Source organism: Phascolarctos cinereus, unplaced genomic scaffold, assembly GCF_003287225.1.
Source record: "Phascolarctos cinereus isolate Bilbo 61053 unplaced genomic scaffold, phaCin_HiC Scaffold_8;HRSCAF=390, whole genome shotgun sequence".
Lineage (NCBI taxonomy): Eukaryota > Metazoa > Chordata > Mammalia > Diprotodontia > Phascolarctidae > Phascolarctos > Phascolarctos cinereus.
The window spans coordinates 52,983,683-53,001,206 of NW_027556291.1; the positions used below are offsets into that span (position 1 = coordinate 52,983,683).

Consider the following 17,524-nt stretch of genomic DNA (forward strand, 5'->3'; position numbering starts at 1 on the left):
AATCACGTGTGTATCTGGTCTGTACATAGTTGTTGGCCTCTTGTCTCTACCGTTAGACTGGGAGCTCCTTGACAGCAGAGACTACCTTTTACCTTTCTTCACATCTCCAGTGTTTAGCATGATGCCTGACACAGAGGAGGTGGTTAAGAAATGTTTACTGCCTCACTGACGGAGTGAAAGAAGAATACATTCTCTGTTCAAGGGCAGGAGATGAGGGGAAGGGGCTAAATACCATTAGAATTCAGAAAGAGGTCATTTTGGGCAAACATGCATGGTCTCTTATCCAAGAACAGCAAGTTCTTGTTACAACACTGGATAAGACTTTGACTCTGTCCTTGAAGAGGGATAGGGGAGTTTCTAATATGAGGCCACGAGGGGCTTGGGGGATTTCAACATTTTTAGGCCATCAAGATGTGGCAAAATGATGGCGGTTCTCATTCCAACACACACACACACACACACACACACACACACACACACACACACACGTGACACCGGGTGCCCAGAGCTTTCTTTCTGTCTGGCCCTCACAGCACTAGATAGCTGGAGGAAAATGGGAGACCATCAAGTCCAAGCCCAGCATTTGAAAGAAGAGAAAACTGCGGCTGAGACAAGTGAAGTGACTCACCTGGGGTAAAACTACTTTGAATTCACTGAGTTCAGATGCAAACTCAAGTACTTCTCACTCCAACCAGAGGACTCTCTCAAATGACCCTGAGCTGCCTCCCAGATACCTCCCAGGTCTAAAATTCTAACTTCCCTTTCTAGTTCTCTCTCCCTCATTTAAACATCCCCCTGCCTCTGCCCATGAGCTGGAAGGGACTCTAGAGGTCACTGAAACCAAGCCTATCATTTTGGGGCAGAAGAAAAAAAGGCTTAGACACTTTAAGTGACTTGCCCAGGGTCACACATCTAATAAGAATGTGTGAGGAAGCATTTGGACTCAGGTCATGTTGACTTCCAAGAGCAGGGCTTTTTAAACATGGAGACTTTGTTCTATCACTCTACAAAGGTCCCTTCTCTCTATACCTCTTTCCTCCTCAATGAACACTTCTCTCTAAATCCATCACTCTCTTCTCACTACAATCCCAAGTGTGCTTTCCTTTCTCTCTACCTCATTCATAATCTCATAGAGCTGGAAGGACCTTAGAGGCCACCAAGTCCAGTGTCATCATTTTACACAGAAGGAAAATGAGGCTGAGAGAGGCAACAGGAATTACCAAGAGAACACAGTTAGTCATTGAACACCAGGTTTCTAACCCAAATATCTTGACTCCAAGGTCATATCTCTTTCCATAATTCTGTGCCTCCTTCCTCAGGGAACCTTTATCTTTGAATCCCTCCTTCACCTGGGGTCTCCTGCCTCTATTGTTCATCCTCTCCACAATGCTCACTCTCACTCTCTCTATATCTCTGCTCCTATGTCTCTCTCTCTCTCTCTCTCTGTCTCTCTCTCTCTTCCCCTCCCTCCCTCCTTCTCCTCTGTATCACGTCCTTAAAACCTTGTTCTTCTTACTCTAATTCCCACCTATAAACAAGTGGTCTTTTCTTTTTCTCCTATTAGTACTATGATCATAGCCTTAGAGCTGGAAGGAAGCTTTGGGGTCACTGAGTCGAGCTCCATTATATTAAAACAGCAGAAAGAGGCTTAGACACACTAACTGAATTACCCAGTGTCAAACATTTATCCTGAATGTGAACTAGGATTTGAATTCAAGTCATTCTGACTTCTAAGAAGAGTCCATGAGGAGACTTGGCTATTTTGCTCTACATATTCCCCTCAATCCCCATACTTCCATTTCCTGTGGACACTTGCCTCTGTGTCTTTCTTATCTTGAGTGACTGAACTCTCTCTCTACTTCAAGCTCAAACTCAAGTGGACATGCTTTTCTCTCTCTGAGATCTAGAGGATCATAGAGCTAGAGGGTCATTAAATACTATCAAGTCCAGTCCCATTGAGTGAATGATATGACAGCTGAGGCTGACAGTGGCTTAATGACTTCTCCAAAATAACAAAGCTTTTTCAGAAGCTATAGTGGGATTTAAACTCAAGTAGTCAATTCCAAATATGGCTCTATCTAATAGGAAACCTACCTAGCTCACCCCATAGTTGACAGGTTTCCCTTCCCTTTACATCCTTACCTCACTGGTGATCTCTTATTTCTTCCTCATTTTCCTCCATAAAGGATTCTTCCCTCACTCCCTTTATCATTATCACGTGTTTCTCTCTTTGTGCGTGTGTCTCTCTGTCTGTCTCTGTCTCTCTGTCTCTGTCTCCATCTCTCTCTCTGTCTCTCTCTTTCATCTCTGTCTCTCTCTCATCTGTTTCTCTTACTGAATCTCTCTTTGGGTTTCTCTTAATACCTCACTACCATTCTCTATCTTTATCTCTATATCACTCTCTGTCTCTTTCTCTCTGTCTCTCTTTTTCTCTTCCTTTCTCCTCTCTATCTTCTATTCAAAAGCTTTTTATCCTTATTCTAATTCCCACCCAATAATAAATGGTCTTTTCTTTTTCCCCTTTCACGACTATGATCACAATTTAGAGCTGGAATTAACCCTAGGAGCCATTGAGTCCAATTCTATTATAGTATAACAGAAAAGAGAAGCTGTCACTCTAACATAATTGTATGGTGTCAAATATGTATTCCGAATGTTAACTGGGATTTGAACTCAGGTCATTCTGACTTCTTAGAACAGTACTCTAGGACAACTAGCTGTTTTAGTCTACATACTCCCCTCACTGCAGACACTTCTGTTTCCTGTGGATGCTTCCTTCTGTCTCCTCATCCCAAATTCCAGATTCCCCACACCTCTATCTCTCTCTATTCCAAGATTAATGCCAAGTGGACATCACTTTCACTTTCTGGTAACCAGAGAATCATAGAGCTGGAGGGTCCTTAGAAACCATCAAGCCCAGCTCCATGATTTTGCTAAACAACAAAGAGGCTGACAATGGTTTAGTAACTTCTCCAAAATAACAAAGTTGTCAGAAGCCAATGTGTGATCAAAGCTCAAATAGTCAATTCCAAGCATAGTGCTCTATCCTGTAGGACACTTTCCTGGCTTACCCTATAGTTGACAGGTTTCCCTTCCTTCTATATCTCTCCCTCACCTGTAGTCTCTTATCTCTTTCTCATTTTCCTCCATAATGGTCTCTTCCATCACTCCTCTGATCATTATCATGTAGTTTTCTCTCCCTCTCTTCTCTGTCTCTTTATTAATACCTCACTGCTACTCTCTGTCTTTATATCTTCCTCTGTATCTGTCTACTTCTGTCTCTGTCTTGGTCTGTCTCTGTCTGTCCTCTTTCTCATCCTCTCAGTATCTTCCTCTCTGTCTCTCTGTCTCTCTCTCTGTCTCTCTGTGTCTCTCTCTGTGTCTCTCTGTCTCTCTCTCTCTCTCTCTCTGTCTCTCTCTCTCTCTCCCTCCCTTTTTCCTCCTTCTCTCTATCTCCTCCTCAAAAGCTTCCTTACTCTAATTTCCACTCAATAATAACTGGTCTTTTTTTTCCCCCTTTCATGACTATGATCATACATTTAGAGCTAAAATTATCCCTAGGGGCCACTGAGTCCAATTCTATTATAGTATAACAGAAGAAAGAAGCTCAGACACTCTAACTGAAATTCCCAAATTGTCAAATATTCAGAATATTAACTAGGATTTGAACTCAGGTCATTCTGACTTCCAAGAAGAGTCCACAGGAAGACCTGGCTGTTTTGGTCTACATATTCCTCCCACCCTTCACACTTCTCTTTACTGTGGATATTTCTTTCTCCTTCTCATCCTCAATGCCTGCTTCCCCCTTCTATTAGAAGCTTAATCCCAAGTGCACATCCTTTTCCCTCTCTGGCATCCAAAGGATCATAGATCTAGTCTGTCATTAGACACCATCAAATCACACTTAATACATTTACTGAGGAGAAAACAGACTGACTCTGGTTAAGTGACTTCTCCAGAGTACTACAGCTTGTCAGAAGCTGTGGTAGAATGAGTGCTCTAACCACCATGAGACCTATATGGCTTCTTCTACACCTGCCAGGTGGCCCTTCCCTTGGCATCTCTCTTTTCCTCCATAATGGTCTCTTCCCTCACTCCCTCACTCATTACCTTATGGTTCTCTGTGTGTTTGTCTCTGTCTCTCATGCTGTATCTGTCTCTGCTTTTTCTCTTCCTATATCATTGCCCCCCTCTCTCTCTCTGTCTCTCTCTCTGTCTCTGTCTTAACATACATACATACATATATATACTTATATATGTATATATATATACACTTATATATGACTATCTCATTCTATTTCTCTGTTTCTATCTCTCAATATCTCCCTTTCCTTCTCCTCCTCTCTATCTCCTCCTCAAAAGCTTTCTTTCCATCTTCTAATGCCCCCCTCAGTATTACCTGATCTATTCTTTTGCTCCCTATCATCAATATGATCAAGGATTTATGGCTCAGAGGAGCCCTTGGGGCCAATAACTCCTACTCCATTATAGTATAACAGAGAACAGAGGTTTACACACTCCATCTGAATTGCCCAGGGTCAAATGCTTATTAATAATGTGAAATAGGATTTGGACTCAAGTCATTCAGAATACTCAGAGGAGTCCAGTAGGAGACCTCACTCTTTTGCTCTACATATTTCTGCCCTCCAATCCACAAACTTACATTTTTTGGGTATACTTGCTTCTGTCTTCTTCTCATCCTCAATGCCCGATTCCCTCTCCCTATTCCCTAACTCTCTATTCCAAGCTTAATTACAAGTAAACATCCTTTTCTCTCTCTGAAATCTAGAGACTCAGAGCTGGTTTGTCATTAGACCCCACCAAATCCAGCCCAATAAATTTAATGAGAAGTAAACTGAGGCCAACGGTAGTGAAGTGACTTCTCTAGGGTAACAAAGCTTGTCAGCAGCTCTGGTGAAATTTAAACTCAAAGATCCAACTCCAAGGACAGTGCTCTAACTACTGTGACACCGAGCTGGATTGCACTGTTCTTGCCAGGTGTCCCTTCTCTTTGCATCTCTCCCTCAGCTATGGTCTCTTATCTCTTCCTCATTTTCTTCCACAATAGTCTCTTCTACCATGGTTGCTACTTCTCCTTCTTTCTCCCTTCTCCTCAAACGCTTTGTCTCCTTACAATAATTCCCACCCAATAATAACTGGTCTTTTTTTGTCCCCCTTTCATGATGATGATCATACATTTAGAGCTAGAATTAACCTTAGGGACCACAGAATCCAAATACATGGTAGTATAAGAGCAGACAGAGGCTGATATACTCCAACCGAATTGCCTGGCATCAACTATTTAATTAAAATGTTAACTAGGATTTGAACTCAGGTCACTCTGACTTCCAAGAAGAGTCCACTAGGAGACCTGGCTGTTTTGCTCTACATATTCCCCCACTGCACACACTTCTGTTTCCTATGGCTGCTTCCTTCTTTCTCCTTCTCATGCTCAATGCCAGATTCTCCCTAATTCTGTCTCTCTCTGTTCAAGCTTAATCCCAAGTGGACATGCTTTTCTCTCTCTGTGATCAAGAGGATCATGGAACTGGAGCATCATTAAACACCATCAAATTCAGAACCATAAAATTAATTCGGAGAAATCTGAGGCTGACAGTGGTTAAATGACTTCTCCAGAGTAGCAGAGCTTGTCAGTGGCTAAGATGGGATTGAAATATACTGAACTCCAAGTGGAGTGCTCTAACCACAATGGCACTCACGTGGCTTGTTCTATACATGCCAAGTGTCTCTTCCTTTTGAATCTCTTCCTCACCTGTGGTTTCTTATCTCTATTCTTCATTTTCCTTTATAAAAGTCTCTTCCCTCATTCCTTTGCTTATTATCATGTAGTGTTCTCTCTCCCTCTCCGTTTCCCTCTCTTTCTTCTCTCTTTCTCCCTTACCTCTGTCTTCCTCTCTTATCTCTCTCTTCCTCTCCCTTCCTCCTTAGAAGCTGTACCTCTCTCTCAATATCTTTCCTTCCACCCTCTGGTAGTTGACCAGAGAGAACTTCCTTCTCTCTCTGTCACCAATATTATCATATATTTACAACTATAAGGGACATTAAGGGCTACTGAGTCCAGTCCCCACATTTTAGAACAGAAAAAACTGAGGTTTAGAGAATTTAAGTGACTTGGCTAGGATTACACAGCTAGAACATTTATGAAGCAGGATTCAAACTCAGATCTTCCTAATTCCTACTAAAGTACTCTATTACCATGACACCTAACTGCCTCTCTATTATTATTCAGTCATATCAGATTCTTCGTGACCCCATTTGGGGTTTTGGCAAAGATACTGGAGTGGTTTGACATTTCCTTTTCCAGATCACTTTACAGTTGAGGAAACTGAGGCAAAGAGTGTTAAGTGACTTGCCCAGGGTCACATAGGTAGTAAGTGTCTGAGGCCAGATATGAACTCAGGAAGAGGGGTCTTCCAGACTCTAGGCCTAATACTCTATCCACTGTGCTACCTGACTGCCCCCAATTGTCTCCCTACTATCTTCCATTGTCCATTTCTTTTATAATCCTCCTTCTACTCCTTCCAATGGCTTTCACATGCACCTTCTTCCCCTGCTCCACAGTAGTCTCCTCTCTCTCTCTCTCACACTGCCATTACCAAGTAATCTTTTCCACACAAACCCAAATGGAGACATGATAATGAAATTCTAAATAATAATTTGGTCAAAGGACAAACTAAAGAAACAATAGTTATGTGAAAACAAATGATAATGATGAAACAATATACCCATATTTGTGGGAAGCAGCAAAAGCAGTCCTCAGGTCAAAGATTGCAGTCCTAAAACATACAGTAACAAAATAAAAAGAGAGAATTAATGACATGAACATTCATTTTTTTTAAATTAGAAAGCTAACAAATAAGTAATCCTAAAATAAGCCCCAAATTGGAGATTATTAGGCAGGGGGAAAAAGATATGCTGTAGGCCAAAAACTATATAAATCATCAATTAAACTAAAAGTTGTTTCTTTGAAAATATTATTAAAATTGATAAGCCTTTAGCTAAGCTGATTAAAAAGAAGAGGTCTGAAAATCAATTCAACCAAACATTCTTTTCCTGGGTATATTCTCTCTTCCCCTCTCTCTATTTCTCATCCCTGTTTCTTGTTCTCTGTGTGTGACTTTTTCTCCCTCTCTGTCTCTTTGTCTCTCCACCTAACCTTTTGCATCTTTCCTCCACCCCCAATTGTCCTTCCCTTTGATTTTCTCCCTTTCCTCTAGCCACAGTCGAACTTTCTCTCTGACCTCCTCAAAAATCTTCTTCTCTCTTTCAGTCTCTCTCCCTCTAGCCCAGACCAAGTGGTATTTCCTTTTGTCCATATCATAGTCACAGAATCGTAGACTTGGAGCTTGAAGAGACTTTAAAGGCCATTGAGCCCAATCTCATCATATTAGAATAAAAGTAACTGAGTCAGAGAGTTTCAGTGAATTGCCCAGAGTAACACAGCCAGTCAATCTGTGAGTCAAGATCTGTATCAGGTCACTGAGACTTCAAGTACAGTAAGTCCTCTCTCCACATGGAGTTCTAGCTGCCTCATTCCCTTGACACCACTCTCCCTTAAGGGAAAGGACCTATATCAGTCCTTTCCCTGTGCCTCTCTTCCTTTCTCAAGGGTCTTTTGCCTGTTAACTCTGTCTCCCTCCTACAACCTCATTCTCATGGGGATTTTCCCTTCTCTTTATGTCACTCATAGCATCAGAGAGCTGGAAAGGATTTGAGAAGTTGTCAAACCTACCTCGTGATTTCATAGTGGAGGAAACCGAGGCTGAATGAGGCTAAAAGATTCATCTGAGGTCAAACCAGCATATATGTCTGAGGCAGCGTCCTACCTGCCATGACACCAACTGCCCATCCCCAATGGCCTCTTCCCTCCCATTATTTTCTTCCTTTTTTCCCTCTCAGTAATCCCTTCCTTCTGTGTCTCTTCTCCCTCTTCAGTGGTACCTTTCCTTTGTTTTATCCCTCTTTCTTCCCCAATGGTCCCTTCCCTTTGCCTACTCTCCCCATTGCTCCCTTCCTTTTATCCTCTTCCTTCTCTATTTCCTCTCTCCTCAGGGGACCATGGAATGCCAGAGATGGGAGGCATCTTAGAACAGAGACCATGGAATTGCAGAACCGGGGAGGGCCTTAGAACAGAGAACATGGGATGTCAGAATTGGGAAGGACCTTAGAACATAAGGTACTATTTTGAACTTGACATCTAATACTCCTACATGATTTTTTTAAAACAAGGTAAAAAAAAAAGGCAATAGCCTCCCCACCAGTTGCCTGGCCTCAAGTCCTCTCTAATTGGTCCTCTCTAATCCAACCACACAAAAGGTGTTATTCCTAAAGCAGAGGTCTGGACATTCCATTCCCCTTCACAACCTTTCCAACTTATTCTACATTACTCCTATTCATACAATCTGTGGTCCCACCAAAGTGACCTTCTCATAGTTTGCTATACATTTTCTGTCTCCTTCCCTCTACCAAGATGGTTGCCCATACCTGGAATGCACTCTCTCCTCACCTCTAACTCTTAAAATCCATAGGTTCCATCTTCTTCATGAGGCCTTCCCTGAGCTGCTTTTTGTTGTTCAGTCGTTTCAGGCACGTCTGACTCTTTGTGACCTTATTCAGGGTTTTCTCGGCAAAGATACTAAAGTGGTTTGTTGGTGAGCCCCCCTCCCAATTACTTTGCATTTTCCTTGTATATGATTTGAAATCATTAGATGTTTACATATTATCTCCTCTCATAGAATGTAAACGCCTTGAGAAAAGGGACTGTTTTATTTGTCTCTGCATCCCCAACAGCTAACACAAGGCTTGCACATACCAGTAACTCAACAAGTATTTATTAAGTACCTACTATACTTTAGGCCCTCTGCGAGGCACTGGGGATACAAAGAAAAATCAAAAACAATCCTTTCCCTCAAGGAGTTTATATTCTAAGGGGAGAGAATAGAAGTCACTTAATAAAAGCCTGGTGATTGGTTGGTTAATCCCCTATATTAACTGTGTGACCTTAGACAAATCCATTATCCTCTCGAGGCCTCTGCCTCCTCCTCTACAAAATGAAAGGCTTTGAGCCCAGAATGCAACGAATAAGAACAAAGTCACCTTTGATTAGACAAGGAAAACAGTGAAGCAATGACCTGGACCCATTATTCTACCATCCAAGGCAAACATTTGCCTTGCTGCCTGCTTCCCTCTCCCCCTTTCTCCCTAGGCATGAGCTATTTATTCCCCTACCACTCCTCCCCTCTTTTAGATCTCAAGCTGGCCCTAATTAAGCAGGACCTCAATGGCCCATTTTCTGAGCATTAACAACAAAGCACATTCATTAGGCAGGAGTAAGTCAGGCCTTTAGGCAGCAAATATTGTGACAGAGCTACTGGAATAGAGGATGGGCCTTGTCAGCTCTGCCAAGTTGGGCTAGGAATAAAAACCATGGTGAATGAAAGAAGAAAATGGAGCTTTCCAATGAGAGGCAATGTGGAGGAGTGGAAAGGAACTGGATTGATTCAGAGTCAAGACCTGGACTTGCTTCCCAGCACTTACTATGTAGGAGACCTGAGGTAAATCATCAAACTTCTCTCTGGGCTTCAGCTTCTTTCTCTGTAGAATAAGGAGGTGTGATATGGCAGTCAGAGCCAGTGATGTCTTGGGCTGCATTAAGAGAGACAGCATGTCAAGGACTATGAAAGTTAAGAGTCCTATTATACCTTGTCCTTGTCCTGCTCTACTATGCACTTCTTAAAGACCCAACTATATCTTGTCCTAGATCAAATGAGATCATAATTGTAAAGCACTTAGCATAGTGCCTAGAACACAGTAAATAAATGATAGTTATTATTACTGTTGTTATTATTGTCAGACTTAGATCTAGAATGCTGTGCTTGGGGCAGCTAGGTGGCGCAATGGATAGAGCATTGGTCCTGGAGTCAGGAGGATCTGAGTTTAAATCTGGTCTCAGACCAGACACTTGACACTTAATAGCTATGTAACCCTGGGCAAGTCATTTAACCCCAACTGCCTTGCCAAAAAAAAAAATAGTTAAAAAAATAGAATGCTGTGCTCAGTTCAGGGGACCACATTTTAGGAAAGACATGCATAAGTCAAATAAAGGGTGGCTAGAGAAGGACACAATTGAGTTTTTATGTCATGGGCCTTGAATTGTCAAGAATGATAAAAGACAGAAATGATCTGTGCTGGAGAAGCTGTGGGAGAAAAGATGTATTAATATGCTGTCAGTGGAGCTGTGACGTGTTTTGACCATTGTGGAAAATCATTTGGAATTCTGCCATAGAAATCTCTAAACTGCTCACACCTTTTGACCTAGAGGTTCCACTACTGGGCGTATGCCCTGAGGAGGTCAAAGACACAAAGAATGGCACCATATATAACAAAAAAATTCAAGGCAGCACTTTTTCAGGTTGCAAGGAAAAAACTGGGAACAAAATAGGTAGCTACAAACTGGCAAATGGCTGAATAAATTGTGGCATAACAATGCAATGAAATACTCCTAAAGAGCAAAAAATTATATATATGAAAAGGAACACCAACAACTACAAACCCATATGCCTCTTCTCCCATTTATATAACATTTTTATAGACATCATCTATTGGAGGCATCTTCAATGAAGGTATTTGTAAGGAATAGGCTTTTGGAACAAAGATTCCATAGTGACTACATTGTTACCATCACACTATAGACCAAAACATATAGAGAATACAAGCTCCCACTGTGCTTATTGTTTGTGTAATATAAAAGAGCATTTGGTTTGACAGAGCAAAACACTGCCTGAAAGACTCTCCTTCAAACAGGTGTTTATCAAAGGTAAGTAAGATTCTCTGAAAGGTATAACAACACAGATAGCCATGTTCAACAACTCTCAGATGATAAATAACAGGCAAAATATAAAACAGAGAGGTATGCTCTCCAAAGGTGCTCACCACTGCCAAGCTCCAGGATCCAGCACAGGCTCCAAGATGAAAGAGAATTTTCTATCGATGACGTAGTCTTCCACTCCTCTTCAGATATGACATTTTGCCTGTTGCAGCAGAATTCTTCTGAAACTCCTGGAAGAGATCATTAAGTAATCAAAAAAGTCTGACCTAACCATTCACAGAGGAAAAACTGAGTAGAGGAAGAATGTCTATTATTAAGACTATACTATGCAGTTGGATGGTCAAGCTATAGAGTCATCCATTGGTGTGTGTACATACATGTGTGTATGTATATATATACATATGTGTATATATATATATATATATATATATATATATATACACATACATATATATATATGTGTGTGTGTATATGCAGGGTGTCCCAAAAGTACAGTTTTGAAGCTTCAAGAACTTCAGAAATCTCAATGCTACAAACTTACCCAAAAATTTTGAAATGTTAATTGTTTAAAATTTTAAAATATTAATGTTTTTTATTAAAATTCAACATAACCCCACCTTGTGCTATACATCACTGCAGCCACTTTGAACTTTCATCAACTGTTACTCAGTGACTAAAAGAATTACATTTGTAATCCTAGGCTCAGGATCATCCAAAGAACAATGTCTTGATACAGACACAACAGTTTTGGTGTAATCCCACAAGAAAAAGTCGAATGAGATAGATCAAGTGGCTGAGGTGGCCAAGCAAAAGCACCTTCACTACCAAGTCAAAGAGAGTGTCAATCCAGAAATTGTTACACACACACACACAATGCATGACAGCATGCTCTGTCTTAATAAAATAAAATTTAAAATGTTTTATTCAAAACTCACAAAACTAAAAAAAAAGTGAAAGAATCTTAAATAATTAAACTACCAAATATGTTAAGTTATTAAGACATAAAACAGCACCTCATTTTCTTCATCTGTTGAATGAAGGTGTTGAACTAGATGAATTGGAAAGTCCTTTCCCACTTTCAATCCTATAATTAACAACAGAAATTCTCAGTTTTATATACAATCTTCTTTTGCTGTTCTACTGTGTATTTGGAAAGGCTTGTTTTATTTGGTGTTAGTAAGCTTTAGAATTTCAAAATATTAAAATTCTAAATTAACTTCCTTATCTGATCTCATAGCACTGTTTAATCCTCTTACATGCTTATTCTTAGCTGTAGTTTATTTATTTATTTATCTGTGTACATCCCTAATCTTGCACAGGGGGTTGGGGGGGGGGACTCTGTGTGGGAAATTTATGGGAGGTTATGGAAAAAAACGTTGGGAAGGCATAGACTATGGATGGACTGTCATTATTCTTGGAGGTAACTCATCAAATCAAGGAGATCTCAGATCTAACCACCCCAATTAGACTGTAAGTGCCTTGAGGAAAAAAACACCACACCCATCTTTGTACCTTCCTCCTCACCCAGCAAGGGCCTCACACATAAAAGTCACTTCTAAATGTTTGTTGAATGAATGAATGAATGAATGAATGAATGAATGAATGAATGAAGCTGCCAACCCCTTCTTTTTCAAACATAGTCCAACATCATTAATTCAGATTAAAAGGACTGGGGGCTAGAGTGTGGATTATAGGATATATTTTAAGCAATCTTGTTTTCTTACTTTAAAAGTAGTCAGTGAAATTAGCCTATCAAAGGAGAGGTCTTTAGGATACCTACTTCGATGATTAACTAAGAATGCTTTGTCATTGGCATGGGGAATTCACAAAGGCAGGACCCGGCCTGAGTTCAGGGGGAAAATTGGTAGGATATGGAAACTGATTAGCTATGAGAAAATGGAGAAGTAATAAGCTAGGAGGGCTCCAGGGGCATAAAGCTGGGGAGGGGATGGGAGAATGGTGGGGAAGTGGGAGGAAGGCTGGACTTGCAGCTTCAAGAGCCCCAGCTTTGAATCCCTTTGTCCTTACTAGCTATGTGATCATGAACAAAGCACTTAACCCTCTGAGCCTCCGGGTCCTCACAGAGTGGTGAGAGTGATGTATAAAACGTAAAATGCTTTACAAACTTTAAGGTGTTATGTAAATCTGAGTAATTATTGCCAATCAGTCAACAAGTATTGATCACTATGAGCCAAGCACTGTTCTGGGGGTGAAATCGAAGAGCATCAGCATTATTATCTCTATTTTATAGAGAATGAAACTGAGACCCAGGAAAGGTGAAGTGGCCTGCTGCAGGTCCCACAGTTAGTAAGAATCAGATGCAGAATTGGAACCCAGTTTCTCTGACTCCAGAACTTTCTTGGAGAAACTCAGTGGGATTAGGCAATGAGAGACAGAAACTCCCCTTTTCAAGAAATTCTGTTCCTCAGAAAGAGGCAATGGTTTCTGTGGGTACAGCACCCTCTTTCTGAGCACAGTACCTAGGATTTTAAACAGGAGAAATGACACAAAGAGGATCACGTGCTAGTCTTGCCAAACTATGAGCAGGAAGGCAGGGTTAAATGGCCTGGCAGCTGTAGCCAGACACTTGAAATAGCAAGCACTCAAACAGGTCTCCTTGGAGACAGCTGAGCCTAGCAACAGTCTAAACACAAACCAGCCAGCTGCAATAGAGGAGCTGCCGATCTAAGGCAGGGAGAGGAAGGAGGTAGGCTATGGGGGAGTGGATACAGGCAAACAGAAAAACGGGCTGCAAGAATACAAGGCAAGCCCAAGGCTTGTCCATCTCACCATTGGCTTCTGTGCTGCTATGTTATCCTGTGTGAGATGCTTCTCCCACCAATCACAGACTCTCAGAGCAAGGAGGGACCTTGGCAGCCATCTAGTCCAAACCATACCTGAATGAGAAGCTCCTTCAGGGCTTCTTAAACTTTTTCTACTCATAACCCCTTCAGGGCATCTGACCCCATATGGGGTTGCAACCCACAATTAAAGAAGCACTGCATACCATCAAGTGGTCGGAAAGTGGTCAGTCACCTTTTGGGTGAAGATCTCCAAGGAGGAAGAACCCACTACCTCCCAAAGCAACCTTGTGCTTAGATTATTACTTTCAATATCATAGATTGGCCAAGACTAGGACCTTGCACACACTCTTGAGATTCCAGCATATTATTATTATATGCTGGCTTTAATGACTCAAATGGAGGCAGGTGACCTTTGGTTCCAATAAACAAATGAAGTAACTGACAACAGATATGTAATATGTAAAATGGGACCCTGGTTAATTAAATTGCTAATGGCACCTGAAATAAGGTCAGAAAACTTGGATCAGCACATTTTCATATTGCCCTCTTCAATCCAAGATCATTTTCTCAGCTTTTTATTTATCCACTTTAGAGTTACACAACCAAAAAAGTGGAATAATTGTGTTCTGTTAAGAGAAATCCCTAAAAAGGGAGAAATGTAGGCAGCTTGATTAGGCTAGTAGCAAATATTAAAAAGAATTACACATGAAATCAATAATTTCACCAGCCTTTGTCTGTTTAAGTCATGTGCTAATGTATGCAAATTCACATAATGAGATTTATTCAAGGCAAGACTAACATTTACTAATTGTGTTTGAGATGAGTTGAAGTCATTTAGCTTAAAAGGGGAAGAATACATTGTTACTGACTTTACCTGCGTTGTCAATTTCCTAGGTAATGGTGCCCTTACAAAAGACCCATATTTTAATGAGGGAAATGGATTGTGTTGAAAATCTCTTTTTTAAAAGCTCCTTACATTTTATACCACCTTTTTTTACATGATGAAGAGCCAGTTCTGTCTGGTTTTGATCAGCAGAGGCCAGTGGGATTTGAATGCTTATATGACATGACAACAGCTAACTGAAAAGTTTAAGACTTAGACAATCCATGTACTATCTTGGCCCATAGAGAACACTCCCAAGTGACTGGACTGAATGACATTAGAGTTGAATTGATTGAGAGTATAAATGTCTATGAGAGGAAATGTGGCATAATGGAGAGAGCCATAAAGACCTGGGTTCATGTCCCTCCTCTGACACATACCTGCTGTGTGACCTTGGGCATGTCACTCAATCTCTCACTGCCCCCAGAGAATTCTCTATCACTATATGTTGCTGAGAAGTTCCACTGCTAGAGGAAGTTTCTTTATCAGGAGTTCCTTTACCAATAGGGTATAGACCGAAAAATGTACCTCACCAACTTAATTATAAAAAGAAGTGTATAGAAACCCTTTATCAAGTACAACAGTCATTTATGCTAAAAACTATAAAGCACAGATGTAGAAGGAACTTTTTCTAGTTAACAAAAATAGTTATTTTATTATTTTATTTTAATTCAATTTTATTTTCAGTTCCAAATTCTCTCCCTCCTCTGTCCCTTCCCTACCCACTGAGAAGGCAAAAAAAACAGAACCTATTACAAATATGTATAGTGTTGTGCAAAACAAATTTCTGCTTTAGCCATGTTTCAAAGAAAAAGAAAGAAACAGAAGAAAACACATTTTAATCTGTGCTCTGAGTCTATCAGTTCTGTAGCTGGAGGTGCACAGCATGTTTCATCATGAATCTTTTGGAATCATGTTAGTCATCGTGTTCAACAGACTTACCAAGTTTTTCAAAGTTTATTATTTTTACAATATTGCTATTGAGATAGATAGATACACACACACACACACACACACACACACATATATATACATATATATACATTGTTTTCCTGGTTCTGTTCACTTTGCTTTGCATCAGTTCATACAAGTCTTCCCAGGTTTTTCTGAAACCATCTTGGAATGGTTATTTTTAATATGACAAAAAACTGCTTGTTAGATATCCCCATACAGATGATCCACTGGTAGCTTTTATTCAACATGTCTGAAATGAAACTTAGCATCTTTCCCCATAAACTTAATTATTAATTGAAAAATATTTTAATTTTAAGAAATAAGTGAAATAAATGTTTTTGAATGAATAAATGAATGAATTACCTCAGGATCAATGCAGTTCCATTTTCTTGCTCTTCCTGATTGCCAGACGTAAGTGAATCTGAACCTGCAGATATATAAGAAAAATGACCCCAGTTAGCTAAGTAAAAGGTGAAGACAAGTACTGATAGTGGAATTCCAAAGTTGGGTTTATACATACCCATTATTTCAACCACTCTGATGAAGCTGGCCTTCAACCAACCAATCAGCCTTTTAATTCAAGCAACCAGTTTGCTTTGTCTTCACTGAATTGTCCAAATGGCCTGAGAGACTCAATACTGCTGTGTATCATGAAGACATGGTCATAGAATAAAATGGACTGACTTTCAAGGAGCTTCTGAAGACCAGTTTTGAAGGCCAATCCCCAATTGGGAAAAGGAAAAGCTGTAGATGCTTGCATAAGTTGTGGATGCTTTGTATAAAGCTTCTTCTTCCAAATCATAAATTAGAATTATTCCATGAGGTAACTAGAAACCAAGTTGTTCCAATGCCACACACCTGCAAAAAAAAAAAAGGACAAATTTGGTACTCTCCCAGTTAATTATCTGCTATGCAAATTAAGCAAAAACCTCCTTAAAATATTTTCTAAGTTTCAAACAATCACAAAACTAAGAAAAACTATTTCAATTCAATGAAAAAAAATCTTTACAGAATACTTATTATGTACCCAGCAATGTGCAAAATTGGAGGTGGAGGGGGTAGAAGAGTGAGAAGGGATATAAAAAATTCAGAAAATGTTGAGGATTTTGTGATTGAATTGGAGAAATGAGACTTACTTGGACTAGTGCTCACCGTGGATGGAACAATAACAATTGACTGAAGACAGAACTACTCAGCTCTAATTTCACATAGCAGAGATGATCAGAAGAACTCTCTGCTCTTCCTTAATACATGCTTTACTTTCTTCCAACAAGAAGAATGATCTCTAGATTTTAAAGGACATATTTAAAATTGCTAATAGAGAAATGAAACATAAGATAAGTAGGGAGATGCCAAGAGGGCATCTACTCACTATCTATATCCCGAGCCAGTGTTATTTATTCAGTGAGTTCTGGAAGAGGTCTTACATAAAAGATAGATAATTTATAGCTAAAAGCCAAAGTTATAGAAAAGGCAATGTTGTTGTCATCCTTAGAAACTGACGTACAAAAACGTGTATCTGACTGAGAAAGGGTGGGTAGGAAGGTGCAGAGAAGAAATTCAGAAAAATATCATCCTGCACAACCACTGGGGAATTCACTCTTGCACCTTGATCAAAAGTTGGTGGCAATGAGCTTCCTCCTTTCTGTCAGCCTTCCTAGCTTGCAGCGCCTGGGGAGAGGGGGGTTGGGTCTGTCTGCTGGCATAGGACAAAAATTAATGGAAATCACAGCTGGTCCCCACAGACTGCTGTATACCCACTTCTAAATGGGTACTACCTGATGTGTAACAGAAGAGACATGTCTACAGGGACTCTGGTTTGCTGTGCCTACATTTTCCCCAGCACCAGAGTCTAGGAAAGAATAATGAGTTGAAAGGAGGTGAAAAGTAAGAGAGGACAGCTTTGGAAGCTAAGAGGTGAATTTGAAGGGAGAAAGGCAGAAGGTCACCTCTACTGGGAACTCAAGCAAACTGGTGTCCAAGGATTTTTATATAGAGGACAGCCATATTGAAAACCTTTCCAATTGGGGAATG

At 40.3% G+C, this 17,524-nt stretch overlaps 1 long non-coding RNA gene across 2 annotated transcripts; it reads right to left on the reverse strand.

Moving 5' to 3' along the window:
* Positions 1 to 678: 678 nt before the first annotated feature.
* On the reverse strand, positions 679 to 16,345 carry LOC110200035 (uncharacterized). 2 transcript variants are annotated; one of them, XR_002322148.2, is made up of 6 exons: positions 16,011 to 16,345; positions 15,854 to 15,917; positions 11,863 to 11,933; positions 10,954 to 11,079; positions 9,559 to 9,666; positions 679 to 6,797 (listed from the first exon to the last, which is right to left on the reverse strand). It is a non-coding gene; the product is annotated as an uncharacterized LOC110200035 (long non-coding RNA). The 2 variants fall into 2 exon arrangements; XR_013483514.1 differs by having other exon boundaries at positions 15,854 to 16,345.
* Positions 16,346 to 17,524: the final 1,179 nt, after the last annotated feature.